Source organism: Myxocyprinus asiaticus, chromosome 28, assembly GCF_019703515.2.
Source record: "Myxocyprinus asiaticus isolate MX2 ecotype Aquarium Trade chromosome 28, UBuf_Myxa_2, whole genome shotgun sequence".
Classification (NCBI taxonomy): Eukaryota; Metazoa; Chordata; class Actinopteri; order Cypriniformes; family Catostomidae; genus Myxocyprinus; species Myxocyprinus asiaticus.
The window spans coordinates 4,791,631-4,806,280 of record NC_059371.1 but is presented as its reverse complement, the minus strand read 5'-3'; the positions used below and the strand labels follow the sequence as shown (position 1 = coordinate 4,806,280).

At 38.6% G+C, this 14,650-nt stretch overlaps 1 long non-coding RNA gene across 1 annotated transcript; it reads right to left on the bottom strand.

Moving 5' to 3' along the window:
• Positions 1 to 311: 311 nt before the first annotated feature.
• LOC127418964 (uncharacterized) lies at positions 312 to 4,336 on the bottom strand. The gene is made up of 4 exons (XR_007893571.1): positions 3,990 to 4,336; positions 3,141 to 3,425; positions 2,981 to 3,046; positions 312 to 2,828 (listed from the first exon to the last, which is right to left on the bottom strand). It is a non-coding gene; the product is annotated as an uncharacterized LOC127418964 (long non-coding RNA).
• Between the last annotated feature and the right edge of the window lie 10,314 nt (positions 4,337 to 14,650).

The following is a 14,650-nucleotide window of genomic DNA, read 5'->3' as shown; positions in this document are numbered from 1 at the left end:
CATACTGCTTAGCTGCTACATAGAAAGAGACTGGCTAAGCACTTGTCATTTATGGCAATTTTCCACTGCACATTACAGTTCGACTCAACTTGAATCTGCTCGCTTTACTTTTCTGAGCTTGCTTTTCCACTACAGTTTAGTGCAGTCTCAACATGGGTGGGATTATAGGCTGATCGTCATAGTTGCGCCGCCTCTACTGCCGTGACATCATCTTAAACATGACACAAACACACAACAAAGGAGCACTGGAGGATATCGAAGGAATGGTGTTCTTGATTCTCAGCATGTGGCTGTTTTTCACAGCAAGATATCAAACTTTGTTTCAAAAGAGGCTGACGGCAGCAAGACAAAATACAAAAAACAGGAGAGTTTGGGAAATCATACCCTGTAGAGCAGATGAGGACATCACTGTGTTAGCTCAAAGATGACGCACAAGGGTAAGCTAAACTGCCATCTAGCTTATAGCAAGGGGAGGACAGTGATCTGCAGGGTTTTGACGTCACATTTAGTATCGGCTTGGTACGCTTGGAACCTCGACTGAAGTGGTACTAAAAAAAGAGTCGAGCTGTACCGTGCAGTGGAAAAGCCCCATTAGATGTCTAAAAGAATATGTTCTAAATATTAACCATAGAATGTTAATTTTATTTTACGAGCATTCAAACAAACACAGAAGAAAACAAGTTTACTGTCCATATCCACACACTGTGTGTACTCATGGCAAAACTAACTGTGAAACTAAGTGCTTGTCATTTATGTATAAAATAGCTGCTCAAACACATGATAAAATAAATATATGTAACGGGCATTCAAGTAAACACAGAGGTATTAGAATAAAAGTTTACGGCTTATATCTACACATTGATATATGACTGCAGCAAAAATGATTGAGAAAAACAATCACCTTTCAAACATAATATTTTATTCACATGAAACAAATGTGATGTTGACAGGCTCTGGACTCTGAAGTCTGCATTGCAATGTAAACAAACATGGCCATGGTCACAGCAATCAATAATTACATTTATCTCGATAATATTGATCATTATAAAAGTTATATAAACACATATGTTTGATACATTTTAGAATCTAATAACATTTTTAATGTAGTAAATAAGATGTTTTGTATAAAAACTAAGAATCTCAAATAAAGGACTGACATCAGTAATTCTTCATAGTTCTTTTTTTCTTTGTAATGCTTTGTAGTCTTCCCTTTCCCCCAATGACAAGTGTCACAGCATGACACTTTTACCTCAGACTCACATTGGCGCTCACAGATTTTACACGCAAATTCTTTAGCTAATTGCAACAGAAAAAGTTGTCTGCTTTTAAAAGAAAACAATTAACAGATGAGGAGATCAGAGAAATATTTTTTAATTCTGATGATATCTCAGCCACTGCTTCATCACCTGCACACAAACACACACACACACACACAACACCAAAGGTGCAGGAGGTAAGCTCTTCCTGCTGGAGGGGTACCAGCAATTTTACCCCTCCTAGACAATTTTTTTTTTTTAACCCTCAAATTCAGGCCCCACCTGCATCTCCCACAGAGGTCTAGTGTTTGAAAATGTTTATAATGGAGGAGCTTGTTGCGGAGATCAGGAAACAAACTGCTACGTCACAGAACATTTGGAGAACACACAACCTGGAGTGAGAGGAAAGCTGGCAAAGTGGGTTCTGACATCCACCACTACAAAGGACATGGGATCTCTGGGTCCGTCGTCATGTCCTTACTGGCCCCTTACTATTGATAGGGCGCTCCACCGGTCCAGGCTGCACTTCAAGGTCTGTCTCTCCAGCACACGGAAGACAAAGGAGAGGCACCTTACAAAATACATGTGTGCCATGCAGCATTACCTTGTGTGTTACTCCATGCTTTGAGGTGTACCACACACAAACATTATTGAACCTATAAAAGTTTAATGTTCTTTATAGTTAATATTTAATGCCATTTCATACTGCTTAATAAATATTATGCACACACACACACACTATGAAATTTGTTAGTTATTATTTGAAATTATTATGGTCTATGAAATTTGTGCTTTTTGTTTAACCATAACTGTAATAAAACTGTTAACATTTCATAATTATTCAATATGTCATTCATTATGTAAGGACCAAGGTTAGAACTAGACTGTGAATGCTGAATGTAGGAGAAGGCAGAGGACCCAGTTGCAGAAATGAGAGCCCAGTCAGGGAATACACTGAATGTCTTCTTAATTAGTCCAGAAAGTAATTCCAAAATAGAAACTCCAAATAGTTCCAAGGAGACAATACAAAAAAGCAAAAGAGGGTTTAGAACCTCAAAAGGGGAAATGAGTATTTCCCAAAAAGGTAAATAAAAAAATCCAAAAAAAAAAAAAAAAAAAAAAAAACTTCAAGGCAAAATATTTGGACAACAAAAAGCAAAAGTCAGAAAATCAAACAGAGCAAAAGTATCCAGAGACAATCACAAGAGGGATTTACCAAAAGACTGCAGAGGTCAGTCTCAACATATCAAACACTGAGCATAGAACAGATGAACAGAGCAACTTAAATACACTCACAGAAAATGAGGCACAGGTGAGAACAATAACACATGATACAATGGTGGGAAACTGAAATGAAACACAATGAGGGCCTCTAGTGGCCAAAACTAGTCCATAAACCTAACACATTATGCCTCTTGATAAAGCAGAGCCAAGTAACATAGTATTTCACATCATGCACACTCAGGACATTTACAACTTACAAGTGAATAACACTCAGTGTGTTTTTGTTCCTCTCCATGGATGAATCATTGACGAAGTGGAAGGGTAGGCTGGCATTTCATCACTTTTTACCTGCAAAAAGAAACACATTTCACATTATTTATTTTTGTGTGTGTGTGTGACATGCACACTGAGTATTTTCAAGACATGATTATTTATATCGGATCCACCATAGACATTCGCCATTATGAGGGGCTTGGGATCTCTATGTCTGTTGACCTTACCGCCGCCTTATGTGAGGAAGAAAACTGGTATACCAGTCCCACATTCTCCCAGCAATGATGCGGGGCCTGTGGTACGGGGGGCAAATAAGATGAGAATGACCATGACAACCTGCAAAATGACCAAAGAGAAAGCAAAGTAGTAAAGTAGTAAGGTACTCACCAAATACATGAGAGCTGTGCAACACTCCCTTTTGTGTTAGCCCATGTTAGGCCATGTTTTGAGGAGTACCACCAGTGGCGGATTTAAGCATGGATGACATGGGCAGTTGCCCAGGGCGGCACCAGGCACGAGGGGGCATCAACAACAACTTCGGGGGCATTCTCATTTACAATCACCACCACCCCCGGTCAACAACTTTGGGGGCGTGTTGTAGCGGGTTTCGCCCAGGGCACCATAAGAGCTAGAACTGCTACTGTGTACCACACACTGAAACATTACTGAGAACTGTGAAATAAAATAAGCACATTTTAATTAATAGTTGTTATTGTTGTTATGACATTTGTATTAGTTATTGTTATATTTCCATTGTTGTTTATTGTAAATTGTGTATTTTTTACCTTGTAATTGGTTTATAATCTATGAAATGTGTGCATTTGTTTACCACAAATGAAATGTAATGCATTTTTTTCAATGCATTTCAGTCATAACTAAATTTTGTAAAATGTGTATTTACAGCATTTTGCCTTTGCATTAGAGTATATTGCTGATGAATTACATATCATGCTACTTTCAATAGCAACCCATTCCTAATATTAGCATTAGAATATAGACTATACCTCACACAATAGCATTTGATCAAAGTGAACACGATAAAACATTAGATCATGTATGTACAATATGCCTACAACATTACACAAGCAGTGACCAGCACGAGCCATTACATAAACTACAACAAACTACGATAAATACAGATCATAAACATATTATTCATGCGCTTATCATGGTCTACACATGTTTGCAAACAATTTTGGGAGCTTCTCAATCGAAAAAGACTTAAAATGTACTCACCATTAGCAATCCTGTAATGTGTTGGCAGAAAAGTTGCACGTGGGAGCAAATTTCAAAGCCCGAGAAAATAAAATAAATAAATGTCAATATAAACTATTGGTTAAAACATAGTTTAGACACGTTTTAAACCAATTCGGAAGGTTTCAAAGTGAAGAAAAAAAGCTAAACAAGACTTGCACTCTGTCTTCCAGCTCCAAGTGAGACGAGTCAGCTGTGAAATACCATGTGACTGCCCAGTGTCACGTGATAAGCTTATGTGTCACTCTGGAGTTTAAAATTTTATACATTGTATAATAACCGCCAGAATAAAATCTCTACGATGGGGGGATCAATTAAATCATTCAGAATTTACGTGTGAAAGGGTTAAGAGCATGAAGAGAAGTTTTTCTTTTAAACAAAGAAGAAAACCAAGAAGAATCCTGCTGTGAGGAAGAGGAATGAATGAGACTAACTACTAGGGATTCAGTGAGGTATTTCTCCATAGCCTCCCTCTCAGGAGCAGACAAGGAACGGCCACGAAAAGGCAAGGTACCGGGTGACAGATCAATGGCATAGTCATAGGGATGAAGAGGAGACAGAGCAGCAGCGCAAAATGCTGAACAAACTGAATACAGTCTTCAGTCTTGATGTCATGATAGTCCGGTGGCACTTCTGACCTAATAGGAAACTCCTCCTGCAGCTCAAAGGGAAAATTAAATGGATACTGGGCAAAGAGGAAAAAATGTGATGAACAATACAAACTTTAACCAATAACTGTGTTCTCAGTCCAATTTATGTGGGTGTTATGTTTAACCCTCTGGGGTCGACAGACGCACTGGCGCGTCCTGCTGGAATTTTTCCTCATAACAGCAGAAACAACTTAAAATACTAATTCTTGGGCATACAGATAAGTGTAAGACATCATTAGAAACTATAAAGGGTGTACTTTTATTTGTGTACACTCACAATAACAACAAAACCTTGTGCTTTTGTAAAATAAAGAATATAAACAGGGTGCGCTTTCAGCCGTCTCTGTCTCCGCGAGCATCTTTCTGAAACACGTCACAAAAATGAACTGAAACTTCACGAATTCTTATCAGACAAACATGACAAATATGTTTAAAGAAAGCTTAAAATGTCTACTTTTAAATAAAACAATTCAAATTTAAAACAAATATTCTCCTGCAATGTAATCTGTATGAAACAAAGCGATGTACAGTTTCTCCTGGCTCAGTAATTATCGCTAATGTGATCACACCAACCAGCAGAGCGCGCTATTCAAACGGTAATGTGCTGAGGCGATCAATGCAAATGGTAAACGCCCCCAACAGTGCCTTAAAAACCATCAAGTTCATCATCAGATTCATTCACTTTCCTGCATGTTTGGAAGATGGCACGCTACACAGGTGAGGAAGCTCTTTAGATGGTCCTGGATAGTGATGAAGAGTTCCCATTTTCCACAGAAGTAGAGCGGGACTCCGACGATGAATGTTTGAGGAGGAACTTGATCCAGCCGAGGATACAATTACTTTCAAAGTCTTTACTTACATTAGTTGACATGCTATTTTATATAAATATGTACATATTTTACTAGTTGGACTATTTCCAGACTTGCCAGCCAGTATTCAAAGTATTGAAATTTGAAATATGTCCTAATAGGCAAGTTTTAGTTACATTTAAATGTTGTTTCGGCTAAAGCAGGTATTTAAATTGTATGCTGTATGATATAAATATGATATGTAATATGATATAAAAATAATATGAATGTTTAGATTATATTTTAACTAGTGTTTATGCTGCCTCATTATCATTAACGAAGCTTGTGCTTGCAAATATCTGTTCGGGTGTAAATGTGTAAAATGTGCTGTAAATTTGCCCATATTAGAAAATCAGCATATTAGAATGATTTCTGAAGAATCATGTGACACTGAAGACTGCAGTAATGATGCTGAAATTTCAGCTTTGATCACAGGAATAAATTGCATTTTACCATATAGTCAAATAGAAAACAGTTATTTTAAATTATAGAAATATTTCACAATATCACTGTTTTTGCTGTATTTTGGATCAAATAAATGCAGCCTTGATGAGCAGAAGAGACTTCTTTTAAAAACATTAAAACATCTTACAGATCTAAAACTTTTAAACAGTAGTGTAGGTCTAAAGTTTTTAAGTAAAGTCTTTATGTATAATGTATAGTCAGATTACTTCTTTTAACTTAAACTTGATTTTGTGAATAAGCTACAAACAATACATTCAATCATTAAGTCTCCTCACATTCATTCTCTCTCAGGGGAGGGGTCCTCAGGTGTGAATCACATCAATATACATGATCATCCACACCTCCTAACATATGGCCTTTCTAACATTAAAAGTGTCTTACAAAAGTTAAATGACTATATTGTTTTGTATGAATGAGTGATCAGGATTGTTGTCACATAATTTTGTAGCAAAAACTCTAGGCTACAAGATCCAGTTCTCAAAATCTTTTGAACAAATGTTTAGTATGTGTTATATGGCCTTATTGCAGTGACTTAAAATTTTTGTTTTTTCAAAATCCATGCATAAACTTTATTTTCTCAAAAATACAAACATGTACATACATGTTGTTCACATATTATTGTAGCCCAGTTTGTGCTGAATACAGTGTTATCAGAGTTTAGGCATTAATATGTTTTTAAGCAACTGAAAAAAGCACAAATGTCAAGGCATGTCAAAACTTCTCCTGGGCCCAAAACACCCTCAGACCCCAGAGGTTAACAAACCATGGATGTCCAAGAATAACAGGAACATGAGATGAGTTTATGGGATAGAAAATAATCTCCTCTCTGGTTGCCAGAGAGGAGAAGATTCATCAGAATAGTGGCTTTGTTGATGTTGGCAAGCCTTTGACCATAAAGTGTATCAGTAACCAGGAGAGAGGAAAGGTTGGTGAGCGGTGTACACCACTTGGGAAACAAGGAAGTACCAATGAAGTTCTCATCAGCACCTGAATTAACCAGAATGGACAGGGGGTGCAGTTGAATCTCCCACTGGAGGGTGGTAGGCAGGAATGTGTGAAGGACAGGGGAGTTACTGACAGGGGTGAAGTTCACCAGTACTCCCTGATCTATTGGTGAGCATTGCCTTTTAATGGACAGTGTGAAATAAAATGGTCCAGCTCACCACAATAAAGGCAGAATCCAGAACTGATAAGATGGTGCCACTCTTCAAGATTTAGCCAAGCACGGCCATTCTACATTGGTTCTGGCTGGGATTGAGAAGGGTTGGAAACAGGCTGCTGATGAGGAACAAGTAGTAACTTCGACTGTCACCGGGGTTGACACAGCCAACCATCGACCTGAATAGATAAATCCACCAGGTTGTTGAGAGTTAGAGGCAGTGCTCTGGTTAAGACATCATTAATTTCTTCTGCTAAACCACGGGAAAAAAAGCATCAAACAAAGAAGCAGGGTTCCAAACACTGGAAGTAGGAGTGTGAAATTAATTGCATAATTTAATACCAATCTCCATCCCTGATGCAGAGAAAGGAGATGACAAGCCAAGTAACATTGGACCATTAACAAGGAACACTGGGAGAAAAGGCTTCCAGGATTGCCATCATAATGCTGCAGAGGTAGATGGGGCTCAAGGTAAGTGTGAGCCAGGGATAAGCGACAAGAAGGACTCCAGAAGTAGCCACCGGGGAGAGCTGAAATACTCTGATCTTCCATAGTTGTTCTAAAATCTCCATCATGCTGGTGGCGATTGGCTCTACCACTTGACTGACGTAGTCATGCTGAGAATTATGTCTTCTCAGCAGCATTACTTCTGTCTTCATCACAGCTCTCACTTGTTTAGGATCTGTGGGGACCATGTTGGCCAGACTGTATTTTCAGGTGGCAGGCAAAAAGCATAGCAGACAATATACGCAAGAGCATGTCAGACAATACTTGAGTCGGCAATCTGAAGACATAATCAAAGGGAGCAAAGGGGGTCAAAGCGAGCCATATTTTGATAACAGTGATGTGCTGACCTACAGATTTCTTCTCCAAGGATCCATGAGATATGCTCATGGTTAACATAGAGATACTGATACATGGATTCCTTGGATTGCACTTGTTGGACTATTGTTTTTGTTTAGAAATATTTTGTTAATAAACTACATTTGGGTCCACTAACATTACCTTGAGTCTCCAGAGCCTCAGGTCAAAGGGATCGCATTTTGATTATGAATTAAAGTGGTGTGCTGACCTACAGATTTCTTCTCCAAGGATCCTTCAGGTATGCTCACGGATATCATTTGGGAAATTGTATGGATTTGTTGGTCTTTTGGGTTGGATTACATTCTCACCACAAGCGAACCGTTCCAGAGTTTGCTTGTCGACTTGTTTTGGTGCGGACTAAAGTCCAATTGCAGTGTTCATATATGCCTAAACAAACCAAACTAAAAGAGAAAACACACCAGGCTCCAAAACAAATGCTAACAAGCCAGGTGTGTAAACGCCCTTAATCAAATCTCAAACAATGAACAGCGGCTGTAAATGCTATAGAACACAGTATTTGGTCATGCCCTAACCACAGAATATATGTGAACATCTGGTGGGCAGAAAAACATTTGGATCTTTGAGAGTTAATGGAATCCCACATAAAGAAGGTGGGTTAGTATGAATTGACCCCATTGTTTCTTATGATCTTGTCAGATTTGTGTTATGTCACAAATTTTGGAATACTCTTGATACTCATAGCATTAAAATTTTTTGAATATCAGGTCTTATCTTGCCATTGTCTAATCTTGTCATTGACTAGTATGTCATTTTGGAATGAATATCAAATCATGGTTTTTGAATAATTCTTGTTTTTGTTTAGAAATATTTTGTTAAACTGCATTTGGGTTTGCTAACATTACATTGAATCTCCTGACCCCTTCAGTTACAAATGTAAAAGAAAACAAAGATATCATTTGATGGAAGGAACAGCATAGAAATGCAATGTGTATGTATAAATGAATACTCACAGAGCTCTTCTGCAGTTTACCACCGCTGTTATCAGTCTCCTTCTGTCCTCATTGGATGTTTTGCATTTCTTCAGATCAAACTCATCCTGCACCTCCTCTGACATCTGAACCAAGTATGCTATTGCTGAGCAGAGTGCAAGAGAGAGTCTCTTCTTTGAGTTTTCTTGAATCTCCTGAATCTCTCTGCACAGAGTCTAATCTTTCATTTCAAGCAGACAGAGAAACAGATTGACAGATCTGTTAGCTAAGAGATCATGCCCATCTTTGATTTTGTCTTTAATATACTGTGTGGTTTTCTTGTTGCACTCTGAGCTGCTCTCTGTGTGCATCAGTAGATCCTGTAAGAGTTTCTGATTGGACTCCAGTGAGATGCCCAGCAGGAATCGCAGGAAAAGATCAATTTTTAATCCCAAAGATTTTATAAACTGCCGCTTCTAGTAGCTCACAAAGAGAGTTTTTCTCAGACCTGTACCTCTCATATTTATAACCCAGAAACAACTGCAGTGATTTCATGTTTTTGACTACATGGGAGAAAACACATCGAAAGCCGCTAGGAACTCCTGAAAGCTCAGAATGACACTGAGGCATCAGTGACGTCTATACCACTCTCTCTTAGGTCCTCCCCATAGAACATGACTTTGCCCTTCATCAGCTGTTTGAAAGCCAGTTCAGCAAGTTTCACAATCACTTTTCTGTTGGACTGCATTTTCTTTGGATCTCTCTCCTCATATTTCTGCTTCCTCATATTTATCTGAATGAGCAGGAAATGTGTGTACATTTCAGTCAGAGTTTTAGTGATTTCTTCACAGTGATCTTGTTTCAGTATGTTTTGAAACACAGTGGCTGAGATCCAACAAAAGACTGGTATGTGACACATGATGTGAAGGCTTCTCACTGTTCTAATGTGTGACAGGATTCTGCCAGCTTGATGCTCATCACTGATTCTCTTCCTGAAATATTCCTCCTTCTGAGGGTCATTGAATCCCTGTATTTCTGTCACACGAATAAATATTTTAGGGGGGCTTTGATTGGCTGCTGCTGGTTTTGGGGTGATCCAAATGAGGGAAGCAGATCTCCTTTATTGAGGTTTGTCATCAACACACCCAACGATGAAGTATGAGTCACATCTGAAACTTTCTCACTGTCTCAAAAGTTCAGTGTAATTCTGCTTTCATCCAAACTATCAAAGATGAACACAACTTACCACTCATCATAAATCGCTAAGTCCAGATCTTTAAGTTCAGGAAGGAAGTCGAGCAGAAGTTGGTGAAGGCTGTACTGGTTATCTTTAATCAAGTTCAGCTCTCGAAATGGAAGCACAAACATGAAATCTACACCCTGATTGGCTTTTCCCTCGACCCAGTCCACAATGAACTTCTGCACAGAGATTGTTTTTCCAATTCCAGCGATGCCTTTAGTAAGAACAGTCTTTAGTTTTGCTTTCCTTTTTTCTTTGATCTCCTCACATCTTGTTTCAGGTAAGGGTTTAAAGATGTAATTGAAGTAGATTGCAGTGTCTTTTAAGTGTTGTGTTCTGGGTGTTTTCTCCATCTGTAAAACCTTGTGTTCTTCATTTACCCCTTCACTCATTCCCTCTTTGATGTACAGCTTTGTGTAAATCCTGTACAGGAGGGTTTGATTCACTTGTAGTTTGATTCCCTCAAATAAACTCTCATACTTGGTCTTCAGGCTGATTTTGTGAATCTCTTGAACTCTATTCTGCCACATGTGGGTCTCCACTGAGGCCGTGCAGGACAGACAGGAGTTTACTGATCTGATCAGATCATCTGCAGAGACATTAACACAAAAAGAGTGTAACACAGTTCAATGGAATGGAGGAGGCGAGAACCGACTTAACAACATAAATAATATTTAATGATTAACTAAAACAAAAAGACACAACCAAACACATACAGGTCAGCTGCCTGTAATTCTCTCTCTGTCGAACTGCCATCTCCGGTCGGCCTTATCCCTCTCGGGCTTGATCAGCCTGATTAGGGGCTGGGTGTGCAGAATCACGGCCCGGCCCCGCCCTCCGCCCTGCCACAAAGAGACACAAGAAAGAAACTGACAAAAATACTTTGTAAAAATAAAGAAAAACATAATATGAGATTTTAGTATGTAACCACATAATAACCTGCACATTTTCATTTTGATTGATTTTATACACTGATTCTAAGTGCAGTAATGAAGCTCTACATGGTGCAAGCAGATGGGTCCTTTGAACATGTAATCTCTTGGCCAACCAGCTTGCATACTCCTATAGCAAGCTGATAGGTTCTTTGACATGTAATCTGTTAACCATTCAACTTGCGTACTCTAGCTTTGTCTAACATTTAAATTGCCTGTTTGCATGCAGTGCGCTACAAGAGTTTTCTCTCTGAAACCCTACTCCTCCTCCCCAGCATCACTTGTCTAGATCTGCTTCAAGGGAATTGTATGTCTTATTGTGCAGCAGCATGTCTTACATGCTTAACACAGCATGTCTGTGTAAATTCTAGCAATAGCAAGTCTTTGTACTTGCGTCAAGCAGCAGCACAAGCAGATCTAGTCCGTCAATCTAGTCCGTCAAGACCAAACCTACCAATAATATCCATTATAACACCTTAAGTTTAATCTGAGAGTTGTCATGACAGAACTATTGTCATTGCTCTCAAAAAATTCACACAGCAAATGAAATTCTTAATTTTGCAGAACAGTTTCATTTCACTGCATAATGAAGCAATTTATTATTTTCTGTCAATGCAATTATTAAAGTAAACACTAACATCAAACCTATAAATATGTTCTTTTTTGAAATTATATCACTCAGCAAGACACAAAAATCCTACTGAAAACATGCGTTTATCATAAAGTTCCACAATGAAGACCTTTTATTTTTATATTCTCTTGAATTTTTGTCTAAATTTATGCAGTTATCAAGCCTTTTATTTCTGTTTGGCCAGAAAATCTTACAATTATGTGAATGCCTAGTCCATGCCTAGTGGGTGGGGAATGGGGAATGAAGAGGATGAGGATGCACCTTTATTTTGAAATTCTCATGCCAGCCACATCCGTACACATTTCTGTCAGATGTTGCAGCAACCTTATGATATTCATCTCGTTTTATAAGTGCTAAACATGCTTCTCATGTGGGACACGGATGTGCGTGGAATGATTGAAACGTGAAGTTGCACTCTGTCCGTGCTCGCCCATCAACAGTGCTGTGAGCTCCGGTGACAGGACAGCAGAGCGGCTGACATGCGCAATTAAATTGGGCTTCCCACGATATCGTGGCGCATGCAACACATTTGGTGTTGGCTGGTGCGACTGCAACAGTTGCACCACTCTAAGGACGGCCCTGCCTGCACCAGTATGAATTACAAGACTTTTTACATCTAAAAATCAACACCCTAACTAACATTAATCACAGTAAACTGTAACATAGTTTTTCAATATAACTGTGGAAGTTGTAGCCAAGAAAAAACACGGATAACACATACTCTCCTATCATGGGTATTTTGGATTGAAAGACTTGCTTGACTATTGTAGAGATGACAGATTGTCATTGTAGTGTTTATCTCATTCCACAAGGCAATGAGTTCTCATCAAATGATTGATGATCACATGTATGTTTATTTTTCTAAATAATTTTTTTCAACAACTGAAGTACCTTATTTTGTTGTGGATGTCACAATGTGGATACTGGATTTGCACTTTTCAGAGAGCTAAATACAATATTAACATTATATTTTGGTTGCATTTTTTAAATAATAAATGTAATTAATTGTGTAAAATAGACACATAATATCGGAATATCGATCGCTGGCCACTGAATCGAATCGAAGTCGCATCACCGCAGACATTGATGTATCGGCAAACATCGGATCGCTGGCTAAGAGAACCGATATAAGATCGAATCGCGATGAACCTTGTGATTTTTCACCCCTAATTGCTGTTTGACATCCTGAGATGTGCATTTGAGAATATGGCTTTAATTTAGTTGTCAGCACTACCTGTTTTAAGGTAAAGCATAAACCTTGGACGTGTGAAATTTGTGTGTGTAGTGTTTCAAGAAAATTACTTTGCAATCTACAAAAGTGGATACATGTGAAAACCCAGACCAAACAAACAACAAGGAAGAAGAAGTAAGGTGGAATGGGTAGAGACAGATGGGATAGGAGGAAAAGGTGATAAGGAAAGGGGAAGATTTTCAAGGGATAGGCATTGTAAGAGCTGAGGAAAGAGCAAGAGGAGATGCTACAACAAAGAGAGCAGAGAGGAAGAGGACAGCAGGGTGGAAGATTGTGAGAGTAATGAAGCCACAGAAGACGAGGCTCAAATGATCTGAGATCCAATCAAATTGACCATATTACTGTACGAATCATGGCCTCATTGAGAGAGGTTGTACAGAGAGTTCAGCATAATGTGAGCAGATCTATAGTGACTTCAATCTCAAAAAGGAGAAGAGGGAGGAATGTCATTGATCATCATGTCACAATCAATGTTGTTGAAAAATGAGGACCCAACATTGCCATCTGTGCTTTGCTGTGCTGTCTTGGGGCCATGCATAATAACAAGACTGCAATTTTTTACAGCAAACTTCCTCATCCTCTTTCCAGAGGAAAAGCAAGTACAACCTGAGCAACGGTTTTCTTGTGGTTTGGGATCATGTCCAATTCAACTAATACTTGAGTTGTTTGAAAATCACTTACAGTTTGTGATGGTGTTCCTTCCACACTGGGCTGCACAATTAATTAAATAAATAATCAAGATTACAATTACAACTTCCATAATTAACTAATCTCGAAAAGTGTCAATTACAGCATGCCATTGAGGTGGACTCCCGTTGTCAAATTTAAAAAACAATTTTTTTAAGGGTATAGGCACAAGACATAAACATGATACATGTAAACATGATTTTAGTGTGATAAACCTTAGGGATTTACTGGCGTAAGTAATTATTTAAATAGGCATAAGTATATTTGTATGTCTCTTTGTTCTCATTCTCACTTAATAATCACCTTATTTTGTTTGATCTTGCCTAAATCTGCTGGCTACTTTGGTAATTTATCAGCCATACAATGTACAATTCAGTAAGTGTTGTTTTAAAATTAAAAATGAAACTTTATGAACTACTAGCACTGCTTCTGCTTCATTTGTACATGTGTATATGTATTTAAAGTACATTTTAAAGCTTTTTATTTGTTGTATGAAACAACATACTGATATGATGTGTAAAGTAGTCTTTGGTTGTCTTCCATATTGCAAATATGACAAGCCAAAGCATATAATTTAAATGATTTTAGTAGTAACTTCACATCACTGGACCCTTTCTAGATCCACTTCAATTTGCTTATCGAGCAAACAGGTCTGTGGAAGATGCAGTCTACATAGGATTGCATCTTATCCTGCAACATCTGGACAGACCAGGGACATATGCAAGGATCCTTTTTGTGGACTTCAGTTCAGCTTTCAACACCATCATCCCAGCTATACTCCAGAATAAATTACACCAACTCTCTGTTCCCATGTCTATCTGTCAGTGGATTACCAGCTATCTGACGGCAGCTTGTGAGACAGGGGAAACTCACTTCTAGCACCTGTACAATCAGCACTGGTGCCCCCCAGTGATGTCTGCTCTCCCCACTACTCTTCTCCCTCTACACCAATGACTGCATCGCCAAGGACCCCTCTGTCGAGCTCC